The 17,631-nt window shown below is 34.1% G+C and overlaps 1 long non-coding RNA gene across 4 annotated transcripts in view; it reads right to left on the bottom strand.

Annotated features, from left to right (window-relative positions):
* The window catches only part of LOC136842659 (uncharacterized), a 542,312-nt gene that overhangs the window by 27,247 nt on the left and 497,434 nt on the right, over positions 1-17,631 (bottom strand). For 3 of the 4 annotated variants that reach the window (XR_010854300.1, XR_010854298.1, XR_010854299.1), the window contains exon 4: positions 4,568-4,735. This is a non-coding gene — a long non-coding RNA (uncharacterized lncRNA). Of the gene's footprint in view, positions 1-4,567; positions 4,736-7,554; positions 8,700-11,645; positions 11,811-17,631 lie in introns of those variants that run through there. The other variant, XR_010854301.1, reaches the window with a different exon arrangement.

The following is a 17,631-nucleotide window of genomic DNA, read 5'->3' as shown; positions in this document are numbered from 1 at the left end:
AAAAAAGCATTGTGGAAAGCAAAATACCGCTAAAACAAATTACTTCACTATTGACAGCTTTTTTTCCTAATACTACAATTGATACCTTGCTGTACTTAAAAACTAGCATACAGATCAACATACTTTCAGCTTACGTTCAAGGTAAATAACCACATTTGACCAATATGCAGGGCCCTCAGATTACTCGAGCATTTATTATCTTTAATTACCTATATTCCTTTCTACATATCGTTTACTATGTAAGCAGAAAGCACAATACTCTCGGGGATGTAATTATCTCTCTTTTCTGTAAACAGTATTGATTAAACATATTTCCTGCTTAATATCGAGAACAAACTTATCAATTTTTCAACGAGTATGGCTGAGAAAAGGAAAAATAATGAACGAGAGAGGAGATTATACCAAAAAGTTTAAATTTAAATGAATACAAAAATAATGTAGCCTACTTTGGAATGATGAAACGTTTGTTTAAAGTCAGTGCTTAAAATTTCACAAGCAATCAGTTTAGTGGTGAACCGAAGGAATTAATAATAAATCTTTATCCTCTGCCTCTTATCGTGACTCACAGTGAGTGTTTGGGTGGTAAAACTAGTCATTCAAAAGCACGCTGAAGACAAGTGGTCTAGGGAGCCTTGATTTGGAGTTTATGAAGCTATTCCAGAGTCCCTGTGCCTCTCAACCATTTGACGCGGTTTATGGACAGGATATTATGTAGGACCCTTGCATTGGTAATAAATAAGTTAAGTATACCTTAGTTTTACCAGACCACTGAGCTGATTAACTGCTCTACTAGGGCTGGCCCGAAGGATTAGACTTACTTAAAGTGGCTAAGAACCAATTGGTTACTTAGCAACGGGGCCTACAGCTTATTAATAAATAAGTGGTTATAATCACCCTATCCGTAACTGAATGAACAGTCAATGAAAAATTTGAAAGGGGGTTAAAGCAAGGTAAAAAAAATATCTAGCAACAGTCTTAAAAGAGCACAAATGAGCAAGAAGCCTAATTTTGAAGACAAATTAAGTTGGGAAAATTAAGGCAAATGAATTAGTTATGGCTACCAGGTCCTTAAGTTGATGTCAGGAACTGCAGTTTCCCTCCTATCCTTCTGCTCTAATGTCCACGAAGGATACTCCATAAATGTCTAAACTAACTGTACCAACTCTGGGCCTCAGTTTAAATGGAAAGAGAAAACACAGGCCAAGAACTCTACTGAATAGACTGACAGCATAGTTCATCCAGTCGAAGGTAAAATTAACCGTTTTTCCAAATAAAAATAGATTTTCTTTTCCCCCCATCAATAATTTGTTAAGAGAGAGAGAGAGAGAGAGAGAGAGACGAGACTCTTACGGGCTGGAGCTTTTGCTTCCATTTGCCATCTTCAGACGGACTTACGGGCTGGGCTGCTTTGTGAGCAAGGAGACCGTCCTTGTATAATACCAGTATAATGTTAATAAACGAAAATTTTGTAAATTTTGTATGATGAGAGGAGTAGAGACGTACGCTTGCAAATTAGATAAAAAACTATTTTAACTACATATATATAACACACACACACACACACACATATATATATATATATATATATATATATATATATATATATATATATATATATATATATATATATATATATATATATATATATATATATATATATATATATATATATATATATATGTGTGTGTGTGTGTGTGTTTGTGTGTGAGTGTGTGTGCAGTTTGTTGGCATGCAATCCTAATTGTTAGTTATTTACTTATTTATTATTCAGTTCAATGTTTACAACAACAATCAATAATAATAATAATAATAATAATAATAATAATAATAATAATTATTATTATTATTATTATTCAAGCGCTAAAGAGGATGCCGGAATAAACGGCAGACAGCAGCGCATAAACTGGAGGAACCCTACGGAGTTCCAGCTTTTTAGGCAGGAAATTTGCTGTTGGTGACGTCATTAACTCCTCGCACTGCTACATGAAAGAAATCGTTGCCATATATCACTACGAGTCGAAGCATAAACATTATTTTTTCCAAATATAAATCATCTTTATTTATACATTTATTTCCATAAAGTCTTAAATTCTATATACAATAATTTAAAATCGATTTGACGTAAAGAAATGCTCTTAAAACATAAATTATTCGAGATTTTTTTTTTTCACAAAAAAGCTACCAACTTGTTACCATGTTGAGAAAGGCGCCGGGAGGTAGCAAGTAACTATTTTATTTTTTGTGACAGATATGGTTATAAAATCTAATATTATTTTCCAATCACTTTAAACCAATTTATATACCTGTTCAAATAATTATCTCGAAGGAAAAAACAATGTTCTAAAATGCAAACAACGTTTTTTTAAGAATTCGAGTAGTCCTGAGTGGCTACGACGCAGTCAGCACGTAAAGAGAGAAAATGGGAATTCATAAGCCCCGCCCATCATGAATACAGTTGACGATCTTGTGATATAAACTAACGCATTTCCTCCTTGCACAAGATTTTACAGGGTCTCATACACGATCTGACAGCGTGCCTTATCGCCAAAATTGTGTAGGACTAACAACATGTTGTTGGCTGAGTTGTCCGGCCGAGTCGTCAGGTAACTTTTGTGGGCGGAGCCTATTTCCTCTACACACCCGGCCTCAGTAAATCTCATTCATTCACCTTCCGCCATCCAAGACGGAGACAAATCAAAGGTGCTTAAAGTCGTGATAGTTAACAGTACTAGCATTATTTTGAAGTAAATCTTATTCCATTTTGGAAAATTCAAAATCCATAGTTAGAATTGAAATTCAACAAATCTGACAAATTAAATGAAGCATACAGATTCTCTAGTTCCACTTCCCTCCCTATTTAAAACAAAAGAAAATTAGGCATACTGATGACTTTAGGGGTAACTCAAGAATACATACAATCTTACTATATGTCTATTTTTAAAAAAATCAGGAATGCAAAGGGCCGGAGATAAAGAGTTGACTGATGACCCACAAACACCCAGGTCATAGGGGCTTCAGCTCCTGGAAGCACAATGTCCTGGCAGCCGTGGATATTATATGGGAGAATGTCAAAAATGGTGTTTTTTTTTTTTTGTCAAAAAAATTACCTGTTTGCTCAGAATTTTGTTCCTTTCTTTATAATTAGATTTTTGTTTTGAGAGTCCCAAGACTACGTTTGAGCAAACAAAAAATCATTGTTTGATATTTTTACCATCGAAAATGTCAAATAACTTATGGGGGGATTTTCTGGTAATTCGTGAAAGATGTATGTGCTATAGAAGTTATTTTCCCTTGCAAATGAACAGTCAAGTTATTGGTTTTCAAAGTTCACACGTACAGTATATTATTGTGAGCAATCCTCGCAGACAGGGACGATGAGGTCTGGGCACACAGGGCGCCCACAGGTCTTACACCCATGTTGTGTCTTCCTGTTATCGGCCTTGTGGTAACTACTTGGCAGGCATTCTTGGAATTACTTTGTTGGTGCACACCACTATTTTATTTACGATGTCATTGTCAAACAGCTTTTTCTGGGGTGTCTGCACTCCTTGGGTCCTGTGTTGGTCCTGGGTTGAAGATACTGACAATGTTCCGTGCTGCTGTCCTCACTGTCAAGGTGAATATGTATGATAATATAGCCAGACTTTCTTGTCTGAGGGCTAGTTCCAAAGTCAACAATTCTTGGAACATTATGGTTGTCATCTGCGTCAAGGCAGTTTCGTTTCCCCTTTCATCAGCAGGCATCAACATTACTGCACGACTTAATCACGGATGAGAATTTACCCTCACATCTAAGGACACAGCGAGAGTAGACATCCTGAAGGCCAACACTGATTTAAAAATACTGAACCCAAATAAAAATTTGAACAAGGCATCACTGCAAATTGCCCAATACAGGTCCCATTAGGCCCTCTTTTGGAGCTCCAACATATTATCGAAGCCCGGAGGGATAAAACAAAACATAAGCGATCTGCAGAGTACCAGTTCCGAGGCTTAGGATGTGGGAATACACTCCTGAGCCTTTCAGGGGTTACCGTTGCCATAGTTATGGCCGTTTCCAGGACCGTTGCAGATGCCCCATAATTTGTGCCATTTGCAGTATGAGACAAGGCCAAAGTGCTCCAACCGATCTGATCCTCATCATGCTAGTTTAACTAGCATTGCATATTTCAAAACAATATCAAATCTACCAATTATCTGTTCCGTCACCCCAGTCAGTTGCAACCCAAGATCCACGAAATGAAACAGGACAACCAGACGAAGTAGAATTAATTTAGTGTCGAGAGTAAGAGACACTAACCGAGCAGCCAACGCCCACAGCCACGCCGGATCCCAAACCTCCGACCTCAAAGTTCCATTATATCTGTATTCCTCAGTACCAGATCCCTTCTGGACGGGCAAAGGATAGTTTGAAAGTACTAATGGCTCGTGATGAGCTCAGATGTTTCATGTGCAAATTCGAAGAGGCTATCAGCGATATAAAAGGGCAAGGTTATTTATCACTGGAACTCATGAAACGTTTAAAAGATTTATTCTCGACAAAGTTCAACAACGTTACGGCACTTACGGCCACGAAGATTTTCTCGGCGTGCAACAATAGGGTAGTTGTTAATCACTTGATTGGCACTATCGCTTTTCCTTTCCTTGTTAGGCAGCCTAAAGTCCAACGACAGAATCCTTCAACTGTCGCTCTGTCTTCCACGTAACCTGTTACCTCTTTCCTTTCATCGCCTTGCTGTGGGAGATATAAAACAAAACATAATTATACACTTACATTCTAGAGTCCTTCTTTGAGGGGCAAACACAGGCCGAGTGCCATTAAACACTCTGACGGCACACAGTCCTCCTCGAGAGACAAACACAACCACACGCGTTCCCTCAGTCAAGGAGACAAAACCACTTTCTCTCTTACTGATAATTTTTCTTTTCTCCATCGGTCCCTACAGCTAAAGATCGATGCTATTTTGTTTTCGAAGGAAGTGAAATACGGTACGGATTCCCCGTAGAGTTTTATTTTAAAGCTTTTATTATTATTATTTTTTTTTTAGGATCTTTTTTTTTCAGTTTTCCTCGCCAAGACTCGCTGCTATCACTCATTCTCTCCTACTGACGGCCACCTAGGGCTTTAAAGGATTTGCATTCCTGCCTGTTGAAATTTTATTTCACATGTCCATTTTTCACTTGCAAACCATCAATTTTTTACTTATTTTATCCACGACCATTCGTCACTTCAAACCATTGAATGACACTTACAGGCTGCTCTGTGAGCGAGAGTCCGTACTGGCATAAAGCTAGATCAATCATAAATAATAATAACAGATTGGAAGGCAGTAGTCATTTAAAAATGTCACGGAGTGGCGAAACAAGCGTCAGAAAATGGGAAGAAAATAAATGGAAGTAAAACCTTTTACATGTTCTTCAACGGAAAGTGACGCATGAATATCGCAAAAGGCCTTAGTGATATGAAGATTCACGCAAGAAACTTTTTGATGCCACTAAAGCAGTCGACTTCATGGAATTGATATATACATTATACATATATAGATATATATGTACATCAAATACACACACGTATGTATATATATATATATATATATATATATATATATATATATATATATATATATATATATATATATATATATATAGAGAGAGAGAGAGAGAGAGAGAGAGAGAGAGAGAGAGAATACTTAAACAGTATTAAATGCTATATTATTAGATAAATTGTGCCCTCTCTAGATCTGATACTGATGGAGAACCTAAAAATATATTCATTAAATAACTAATTCCTTATATTTCTGTTGGATAGGGGAATCCAGAGGTCTACACCAGGCCTCTTACTCCCCATCACATACCCACACACTCACTGGCTGGCTTAGGGAAATGATGCGTCCTGGCATAATCCAGTTTAATGTTAACGAACCTCCAATTTTTTCTTAAAATCTGTTGGGTGTTCTTGGTCGTCATTTCTACGTAAGGCTTCTTTTCCCATTTACCGGATGTCTTTGCGCAAGGCTCCGTGTTGGCATAAGATCAACTTTATTTTTAATGAAAATAAAAGACTTAAAGTTCTATCTGGTTTATTTCCATTTAAGTAATAATTCATTTGCAAAAAATGAAAAGGGGTAAAAACAACCAACTATACAATAAATCCCAGCTAGAGCGTTTGAAAGTAAGGCACTACGATTTGAGCAACCCTTCAAACAGCAAGGCCTAAAGGCGAGAACACCATCCTTAAACGGGAAATATCTGCCTTCTCATTGGCTATCACAATCATCTCCAGCTCTGATTGGTTGTTGTCCATAACGACGTCATACAATCGAGTGTCTGCGAGCTGCTGTTGATTACTTCATATGATCATTGCCATAACACACCAACAGACAAGTATTTTAACCCTGTTTTAATAATTATGATACCCGACTTCTTTTGTATCTGGCGTTAGAATACAATAGACCATATTCTTTAGAATATAAGATGAAAATGAAATAATTAATGACTTTTTATTCACTGCAATCATTAAATTTTTTTTGCACTGGAAAGGTGCTAGGAACAATATTTTTCTAGGTTATGCTGACATCTTGCACTGTGTCCAGATCCTAGTCAGATATTCCTTTGAAACTATTGCATTTTATTTGATTAATTTCCTTTTCCATTTCATTTCAACAATTTTAAACGATATATAATTTAATAATAAGCCGCTGCTTAATACAAATGTCTTTTAATATCTGTTATGGAACAAATATTCATATGGTGACTTCACCACAGCTGCTTGGTTGTGTTCATTCATAAAAAAACGTCTAGGAGTTTATGTATAGTGTTTTATTTCTGTTATCCTGCCTTATTTTGAGTCAAACATTTTGATATGTATGATTAAATACTGTAAAACAAGGAATTAAATATCTTAATATCATCCCTATACAACATCACTACTTGATTTTTAACATGTTTTAGGATTAGAATGCAACACATGGCAACTACTTTAGGACGTCAGCAGCTAGAATAGTAAACAAAGTCTTTGGTAGTTCAAGTGGGCAACGACCAATCACAACTAAGAGTGCTAAAGCCAATAAGAAGACTGGGAGTTCCCGCTATGAGGATAATCCTTATGTTTATGGAATGCTGTTTGAAGATTTTGCTCAAGTGGCGTCAAATGACCTTTCAAACGCTCCAGCTATTGAATAGTTTTTTTTTTTTTTTTTTAAATAAAATACGTGGGAAGGGCTTTAAATTGCTTTACTTTTATTGGGCTTACGCAAAGCTAATAAAGATATTAATTTAGTAAGTTTTCATGTGAACGTATACTGATCCTGTATTTGTTAATTATGTCTTTTATTCAGAACGGTGACTTCGTCTTTTTACCGTTAAAAATAAAACTGCACATCGGAGTTCCTCTGAGTATGCTTGCTACAGTTGAATGACCTTTCATATTATTTATTATATTTATATTTACTTACATTATGTATATATATATATATATATATATATATATATATATATATATATATATATATATATATATATATATATATATATATATATATATATAGATATATGTGTGTGTGTGTTTGTGTCTGTGCAGGAAATCGGTTGCATAACCAGCAATAGGAAAATACCTGCCAAATTTTCAGCACAAAGAGTATGATTACTACAGCTGATTAATTGCATTTATTTTTGTAAAATTTTCAGATAACATTCTTGGAAAGAAAACATTTTATTACAATCATATATATATCAAATTACAATACCGTTTAATATTCAGTCCACTATACTACGGGAATAACTTACATTCAAGGGGAATTATAATTGATAAGTTCATCAATGGTGAAATTCGATACATTTCAAAAGTATACTAGGAAAGGAAATAGCATATGCTAAGCTAAATGTGCTTCAATATAACAACAGAAATGTGGCAAAAGATAAGCTATTCAAAGCAAACGAGTAAAACACGAAATAAGCCGAACTTGTAGTCAAGTAAAAATGAAAACAATCAAATAGATAAACCAAATTTCAAATAAGTACAACACATAACTCAACTAAAAGTAACGGAAGGCAGGTCACCAGCTAAATATTACCTAGAGGCACGAACCACGACCTCCTCGTCTGAGCGTCGTCTGTCCGTGCACGAGCGAAATTATGAAAGGGAAGCAACAATAAATCATCCTCAGAGCGAACGCTTCCTCCCCATTGTTATTCGCCATTAGGGTATAATGGAGCAACATCAATGGACCTGGGTAAACTCTTCCTTTACTTTGCAACATCACACACAGCGTTTGGGTGGCAGCCCCCGCTTTTATGACGGCAAAAATGCTGCCGAGTTCGTTATCTGGGCAGCTGACGTTACAGGTGGGAGGAGGCGAGTGATGCAGGATGAAATGTGAAAATATGAATTTATAAGCGCGCACACACATGCATATAATTATGCACAAACACTTTACTTCGTAAACAGAGCAAGAGTAGGATATATAGTGAAAGTTGAAGTACGAAGAAGTACAAGAAAATAGTTTTTATTTGCAGGGGAAATTAAATTAAAATAGTGAAATAGAGATCGAAAGTTGAAGTAAACAGGAAATCCGAATTCAAGCATCTCAGGCAACTACAAGGAAACAGCAAACTTCGTCAGGTCGCAGCTGTCGCTATCACACGAGTTTCTGTTGCAGCTGTGGCGACACGGATTGTCCTTCTACTGCCAGTTCTGAAAACTATTGATAGGAATGAGTACAAACAGGTAAGTGCATACACATTTTACAGACATTTTACCTGTTATATACATATATATATTATATACATATATATATATTATATATATGTTTGTTTGTTAGTACTATTGATAGGAATATACACACATACATATTTTATATATATATATATATATATATATATATATATATATATATATATATATATATATATATATATATATATATATATATATATATATATATATATATATATATATATATATATATATATATATATATATATATATATATATATATATATATATATATATATATATATATATATATATATATATATATATATTATATATATATATATATATTTATATGTACACACTCCCTGACGAACCTATCCGTACTTCTATTCACTGACTATAATTTGATGTTTCAACATCCCTAGATATCAGACAATTTGATTTAAAACTTCGTTATTTAAAATTCCTTTATTCTTCCACACATGCAGTTTGATCATTATTTTTGTGTCCGTTATCCAAGAAGACCGTATTTTGATTTTTCATTGCTTTTTGCTGAGAAATATGTAAATATCGTGAAGTGAAAATATTCCATTAACAATAATCATACAATTTAGAACATTCGAGGAAGTACGATTACCTTGGATTAGTTAAGTAGAGTCAGCTTAAAATTCCCTTGAAGAACACTAAATTCTTTAAAAATGCAACTCATATACTACAAAATCAGTATAAATCTAAGCACTCAAAGAAAAAAAGTCTCCACATTAGTATAAAAAGTTTAATAACGGAAATTCCTGCGAACATATGGTAAAGTTTGTCAATTATAGAGGTAGGCGATTATTACACATACTGAAAAAATAACAATATCAAGAAGGGAATGTTCAAGTTGCTCTGACTGTAAGTCGGTTATCAAACTCCGAGAATGCTTACTCTATTGGATTTCTGTCCTCTTGATAATCCTTTTCCGCTTACAAGAGACCGGTAGGATTTGTTATAAGATTCAGTAACACTTTTTATCTCTGATGAGGCATGAATTCTGCATCTCTTCTTTTACTATAACTTGAGATAAGCGTGAATGAATAAATCGTCTCGGCAGAGGTTCTCATAACACAAACAACTATACTATTTTTTTTCAGAGCTGATGATAAAATTGCTCAGCCGATATCATCGAACCTAACCGTGATTGGTGAAATTTCATACTGCTCACTACTCCCTGAAATTATAATTCTTATGCTTCGGCCAATTAGAAGCTTAACTGATATCTGGTTCATATCTTTACCGTCAACTCAAAAAGAAAAAAATACACACACACAAACAAAAGGAGCAAGTAAAGGGACTATGAAGATGAATAGATCAGAGTAATACGCAAAATTCCGGAGCAGCGTGGGCGGATTATCCCAAGAAATTCCTTAGACGAAATGGCTGAGTCGGTTGGAAAACCAGCTCTGGCAGTCAGCCTCTAACGGGAAGACAGCATTAAGAAATTGAGTAATCCTCGCACAGCATTGTCTCTGGTATGCCAGTCGCAGTTTTTGATGCAATAAAGGGACGCCTATAAAGCCCAATCCCTCTCGCAAAATTAGATTCCGTGGCGCTATCCAGGGAAGACTCTCGTACAGTTTTTAAAGGGGAATGTGCGTGCGTTCGTACTTTTCGGTTCTCGGGCTGCTCGGATTTGCAGTGCAAGAAAAGATGTGCGGGAATTTCTTTTCAAGTAAAATTGACTCAGGGACTGCAGAGTAGTTTACTATTTCGTATTTCGTTTTAGTGTTTTTTTTTTTTTATATAAGTTATTAGCAGTCTCCTAGCTTTCCATATGTGCGCCTAATCGGAAGTTATTGGATATTGTTATTTCCCAGCTACACTTGATGAACTTCTCAAATTCTGACATATTCAATTGCACGATATCTCCGAGGATGATGACACATTCTCGTTGCAAAGAATAAAAGTCAGACGTTCGGCATGAAACAGCATCATTTAACAAAATCCATAACTTAGTGGCATTTATAATTAATTCGATTTGTGTGCACACCACTGGTAATATAGACACTTGTGCTCATTTAACATCGAAGCTACTAACTCACTGAATTGTATCCCGTGGTTAGAGAATCTTTTGCTGATGAACTTGGGTTTGGAACAATGTAACTTATGAAAAGAACGTCTTCATCAAAATGACGACGAATCCAACAATACTCGAAACAAAGGAAGCACTACCAGAAAATCAAGTTCTATTTCAGTGCCAGCAAGCCACTCCACATTTTTTTTCAGCGATGGAAAAAGGGGAAGTCCAACTGAATTAGTAGTTAAAAAATTGTCGTTATGGGCCAGTATTAAGCAAATGTGCTTTAGCGATTGAGCAAGTGAGTCAACATGTCTGGAAAAGATTACTGTTTCGACACTGCTTTCATCACAGGTCAAGGATTGTTAAAGTCGTTTCGTTACATCATTGCGTAAAAATATATTCAAATAGCCTGTTTTTTAGGTTTGGCACCATTTAACTTTCATTTTCCCTTAACTAAAAAGATCAGACCCAAGTAAATAGCATCATGGACAACAATAAGCTTATGACAGCCATGGAAGAACTGAAAAATACTAAAGATAAAATTGATTATTTCCCAACGACTGAAATGCGTCTAGAATGTGACAGGAGTCTACAGGTTCATGGGGATTTTTATAAAATTACATTAGTGGCTATAATTAACAATGATTTTTTTATGCCTGAGGCCTATTGGTGTGTACGATATATGTTCTGCTAGTAATTTAGAATCATGGACGAGATTGTCTTTAAATATACTGACAGCGCTTCATCTAAATGTCACAGTCTTGGTCCATTTCACAATTCCTCCAAACAGAAATAAATAGGAATGAAATTTTAAACTATCAAAATTTAGTTAATGGTAAACAGTTTACAACGAAGATCATTTGGATACTTTACACGTCTCATCTCATCCCAGCCATTTGTCACTGTTACATCGTGTATCTCGTTGGAGCTGGTATGTCCTTGGAAGGGTAACAACGAAGAAAATGAATACGTGGTTGGTAGATAGCCTGTCGAACATCCATGAGGTAGAGGACACCAGAAACATCACACAAGAGCTTGCTGAAATTGGGAAGAGACAACTTTTGGTACACCCTGTATAATATATAAAAAAATGTATATATATATATATATATATATATATATATATATATATATATATATATATATATATATATATATATATATATATATATATATGTACATAGATATATATATATATATATATATATATATATATATATATATATATATATATATATATATATATATATATATATATATATATATATATATATATATATATATATGTGTGTGTGTGTGTGTGTGTGTGTGTGTAATGTATGTATGAATCTATCTGTCCGGATAAATGGATAGATGTAATATCCTAAAAAGAAATCTTTAAAGAATAAATGCTAATACAAAAAAGAAAGAACAATTTCAAGCTACGGGAATCGTCTACATGAGTGCGTATATTACTCAAAACGACACTGCGAGCCTGTTACAGAACGCTGAGCACATTCTTGGCCATAAACCGAAATTTGAGAAACTTGTTACGTTCTCGAGTAGACTAATACGAGTTAACCGAAAGTAAAATTGCGCCTAATCTCACAGAGTAAATTTTGATTCTATTTATCGAGGCAAGAGCCAGCCAGGTGTGTAACATGCAAAGGAGAGCTGAAATTCGGGCGGGGAAAAAGCTCGAAATGGCCGGGAGAAAATTGCCCTTCAAATTGGCTTGAAAAGGCGCACTCTTTTACGAGGCTTTTCCACCGAGACGGTTTATGTTGCTCCTGCCATCCGAAGGAGATGTAATGGCGGGAGAAATAGATTTAAAAAAGACGGAGAAGAAGAAGAAGTAGTGGAAGAAGAGAGAAGTAAAGGGTTAACTAGCAATGAGCAAGGATTTTTATTATGGCAAAGTGTCCGAGACAGACATTGCAGCCCGGATTATGACGCATGAAAGGTCGTGTGAGATGATCCGGGTAACACTGAGGGAATCAAGAGTATACCAAATTTCGGATGAGAATAACATGAAAATTTGAACAAGCTGATTGAACCTAGAGTTATTAAGCACATTCATACGGCTTTCAATAAGGAGATTTACTCTGAAATACTTTTGTGACGTTTGATGTATCCGATTATAGTAGCGTAGAAAGTGAAGGGGGATTTGGAGAAGGTTTCGCGGAGGAAGAAACTTTCGATAGAAATAGCTGGAGCAAACGCAAAACACAAGTAATTGCAGTTATCATTTTAATGGATATGAACATATGTACACAGAATTAAGCAGAAGTAACCAATGTGCCTCTTATTAGCAAGTGAACAATTAAATGTCAGGTACCACTGACAAATTATTAATGATAGATCGCTGCATTGTTTGCAGACTGACATCACAGACAAAAGACTGAACACTTTTTTCATTGACTCCATTATATAATTCATATAAAACTGTATAAGACAATTCCAAATTTATTTTTTTTACTGAAATACAAGTTCATGACTAGTTCCATAAGGAGAAAATCTAATATGAGCTGCAGGACATACATTTACGTCTCTTTATTACTCTCAATAAAAAGTGAAAACGCCACGCAAGTCAAGGCAATAAGCGAAAATTGGCTCGAATTGCAGAAATTCCGACCTAATAACAGCGAACCCAATATTGGCCATTTTTTTCTAATTTCGCAATGAGAATTGTTTCCTGAAATGATTATGAAAAATTCGTTTGAACAAGATTCATTCCGCCTGATTTCTTGGCTTTATAATTCACATGTGCGTATTTGTCTCTATTCATATTGAAACATAATAATTTAACAGTTTAGGAGACTGCCTGATAAATTTGCTTTTGAAACGGTATTACGGTGTTTGTATGTGTGTAGTTATTTACATATTTCCGGCCGTAATGAATTCTATCTTACCAGTAAGATTTTTATTTGGAATATGGAATGACACGACGCATACGTATAATGTTCTGAAGTAACTGTCATTCTGAAATTATACCAGTCACCGGAAATGGAATTTGGCCATCCTCACCGGTAGCGAATTCATTTTTCTGTTCGCTAAAAGCTGGGTCTCACAAACCATTGCAAATTCCGTTTGTTTCTCGTTGAAAGAGAAAAGGGAATTATTGCAAACTATTACGTCTTCTAACTTTATATGTAGTAATTTTAGAAGCAAATTATTTTCTTTTAACTTCTGCTTGTTGTATTTTTTGTTAAACTCGTTTTTTTTCTGACATAATGCTCATTTTAAAGCCATTTACCGCCGACATTCACAGTAATCTTGAAATGACTAAATATTCTTGGTTTTTACCCGTGTCAGGTCTAGCTCAGTCCATTCACGACAGTAGATGCAAACCTATACTCGCCAAGCTTTGGCCTAAAAGACATCTGTGGAAATTCAAAACATCTTCTGAGGATGTACCATAGGAAGCTTGCGACAAGATACTGGTCATCAGACTATGAATCTTTTATGCTGGTTCTTTATCTCTCTCTGACGATGGTCGGTCAAAAAGTAGTTATCTTTTGGAAAGCATCAGAGTAGGAAAGTCCTTCTATCATTTCTTAACATGTGTCTTACAGCTTTAGTGAGCTTGGTTTACCAACTCTCAACCACTGGTATTCTGTACTACGAGAATATATCATTTCTTAACATGTGTCTCACAGCTTTAGTGAGCTTGGTTTACCAACTCTCAACCATAGCTATTCTGTAGTACGAGAATATTCCATCCCGGGTCTCCAGTCACTCTTCAGCTGATTAAATGATTTTATTACTTTCAAAATGATGACCAAGTTTAGGACACAGGTAAAAGTCAGACGGTGCCAAGTCGTGTGAGTAAGCGGGGTACATACTGTACATGCATACATTCATACACACACACACATATATATATATATGCATATGTATACATGTTATATATATATATATATATATATATATATATATATATATATATATATATATATATATATATATATATATATATATATATATATATATATATATATATATATATATATATATATATATATATATATATATATATATATATATATATATATATATATATATATATATATATATATATATATATATATATATATATATATATATATATATATATATATATATATATATATATATATATATATATATATATATATATATATATATATGAAATTTAGATTAAACATGAATCTGGTTCAGAGTGGTTCTAGTTTGCTAGAGGGATACATATTTATATATTCCTTTACGAAAATATAACTCCTCTGAACCGGCATCCCGTTTAATCGAAATTTATAATTTAAATAAACATGAATACAAACTCAAGCATGAAAACTTTTCATTACATGTAGAAAAATTGAAAAAAAATTTAAAATACCGAATAAAAACCTCAGGACGCAGTCTCAAATCAAATCCCTTATTGTCACTAGAGCTTTTACACTGATTAGCCTTCGCTACAATCAGCCAATAATAAGCCCGCCTACGAGCTGGGTTGCTGGTTGTAATTGCTCTCGGTCAAGGTTTCAATTAGACTGAATCACGAAAGTGTTTGTCCCTTTTACATTCTACGATTAAATTAATTAAAATCTTGCTTTATCCTGCATAGAAATATAGATATCGTTTACTAATCCTCTTCAATACAAACATATTAAATCCGTCATGTCTGTTTCTTTTGTACGTGCGAACGCCAACGCATTCATACATACACTAGTCCACAAGTATAAAACACATTATGTACGAGTATATATATATATATATATATATATATATATATATATATATATATATATATATATATATATATATATATATATATATATATATATATATATATATATATATATATATATATATATATATGAACAAAATTACAGCCACGAAGTAAAGAGTGACACAATGAGATGCATCTCATTGTCACACTGTTTCGTTCGTGGCTGTAACTTTCTTCGTTTAACCCTTTGATTACGGCCGAGATGAGACCTCACACTTACCACAATCCGGAGGGTTTTCAGACGGTAGTCACCCGTAGCATGCTACCAGACGCACGAAATCGTAAACAATCATTGTAATAGCGTTTGTATTTGTTGTTTTGCTGCAAATTAACCTGTTTTATTTATATGATAATATTGTGATAGTAGCGATCCGTGATATAGATATTATGCAATTAATGTAACAACACAAATAAATAAACATAGGATAAGTACTATATATCGGGGTTTAGTGTTGCCAGAGGTATAAGCACTGCACTGATTGAGGATGACAGTCTTTTTTTTTTTTTTTGTCATTTTCTCTAATTCTGTTTGAATCCGTAAAGGACAGCTACATCACAGTTGTGTATTATAGTTAAAAATTATTTGTATATTCGTCAGAAAACTAATCATAAAGAATGTTCATCATCTTTATGGTTCCGCTTACTATTCCACTAGCTGGGCAAAAAAAAGAGAGAGAGAGAGAGAAGAGAGAGAGAGAGAGAGAGAGAGAGACGTGACAGAATAAAAATTTTTACCTATGATTTATTCCTTCTAATTGTACATCAATAACATTGGAGAGTAAGTAGACACAATCACAATATTGGTTGCAATATTAACCACATTTCTGGGTAATATTTTTATCAATGATCAAGCACCCAGCTGACAAGGGATACGCAATCTAGAAATTCAGATGAATTCTGCAGTGTTTGAAAAATGGTTTAAAACCCAGCTTCTTCCCAATATAGGGCCATCTGCCATCATAGTGTTGGATAACGCTTCTTATCATTCAGTTCGAATTAATAAACCTCCGACAATGTCTGCCAAAAAGGATGAAGTTAAAGACTGGCTAATAAAAAATTAGTAAAGTTGCAAAGACATTCATGTAAAGAAAATGATTACGTGATTGACAGACTGGCAAGAGATCATGGACATAGTGGTTAGGCTGCCTCCATATCACTGCCAGTATAATGCAACAGAACTGATATGGGCGCAGGTGAAATCATACGTGGCAAAGAAGAATCATTTTAAAAATCAGACCTGCTTCCTTTGGTCAAAGAAGCAATTGAATCCATATCTTCTGACAACTGGGCTAATGATGTGAGACATGCCGAAGATATAAAAAGAGATGACGCTTCAAGAGATGTTTGCATTGATAAATATATAGATTCTTTTGTTATCGATGTAGCATCCTCTGACGAGGATTCTTCATAAGTAATGTCTCCTCATACTTCGATTGTAAATAAATTTATTGCTTTCCCTTGTTGTGTGATATCCTGTTGAACACTGAAATTTAAATAAATTGAAATATAGATCTGTTTTTCGACAGAAAGTGGCAGAAATATCTTTAAAAATCTACATATAACAGAAATGCCACAGCAGTGATGAGTATCATATGACAGTGCTTTAAAAGCACAGGTAAATCTAATACTGTATAAATATATATATATATATATATATATATATATATATATATATATATATATATATATATATATATAATTGTGATATAGTTTTGAGCTTTTGAATTGCTTTCTTTCATTGCATGCCGTAATCCGTCTTTACCTCCTTGCTGTATCAAGGTTGAATTTTCACTGTACAGCTATAAAATAGCTCATAATAAACATTCTTTAAATATTGTTACATATAATATATATATATATATATATATATATATATATATATATATATATATATATATATATATATATATATATATGGGTGTAACAATATTTAAAGAATATTTATTATGAGCTATTTTATAGGTGCACAGTGAAAATTCAACCTTGATACAGCAAGGAGGTAAAGACGGATCACGGCATACACGAAAGAAAACAATTCAAAAGCTCAAAACTATATCACAATTATATGACTTCGATAACAGCAAAGGAACAGTAATAAAAACTATAGTAGAT

Source organism: Macrobrachium rosenbergii, chromosome 10 (genome assembly GCF_040412425.1).
Source record: "Macrobrachium rosenbergii isolate ZJJX-2024 chromosome 10, ASM4041242v1, whole genome shotgun sequence".
NCBI lineage: Eukaryota > Metazoa > Arthropoda > Malacostraca > Decapoda > Palaemonidae > Macrobrachium > Macrobrachium rosenbergii.
This window is presented reverse-complemented; position numbering and strand designations above follow the sequence as displayed.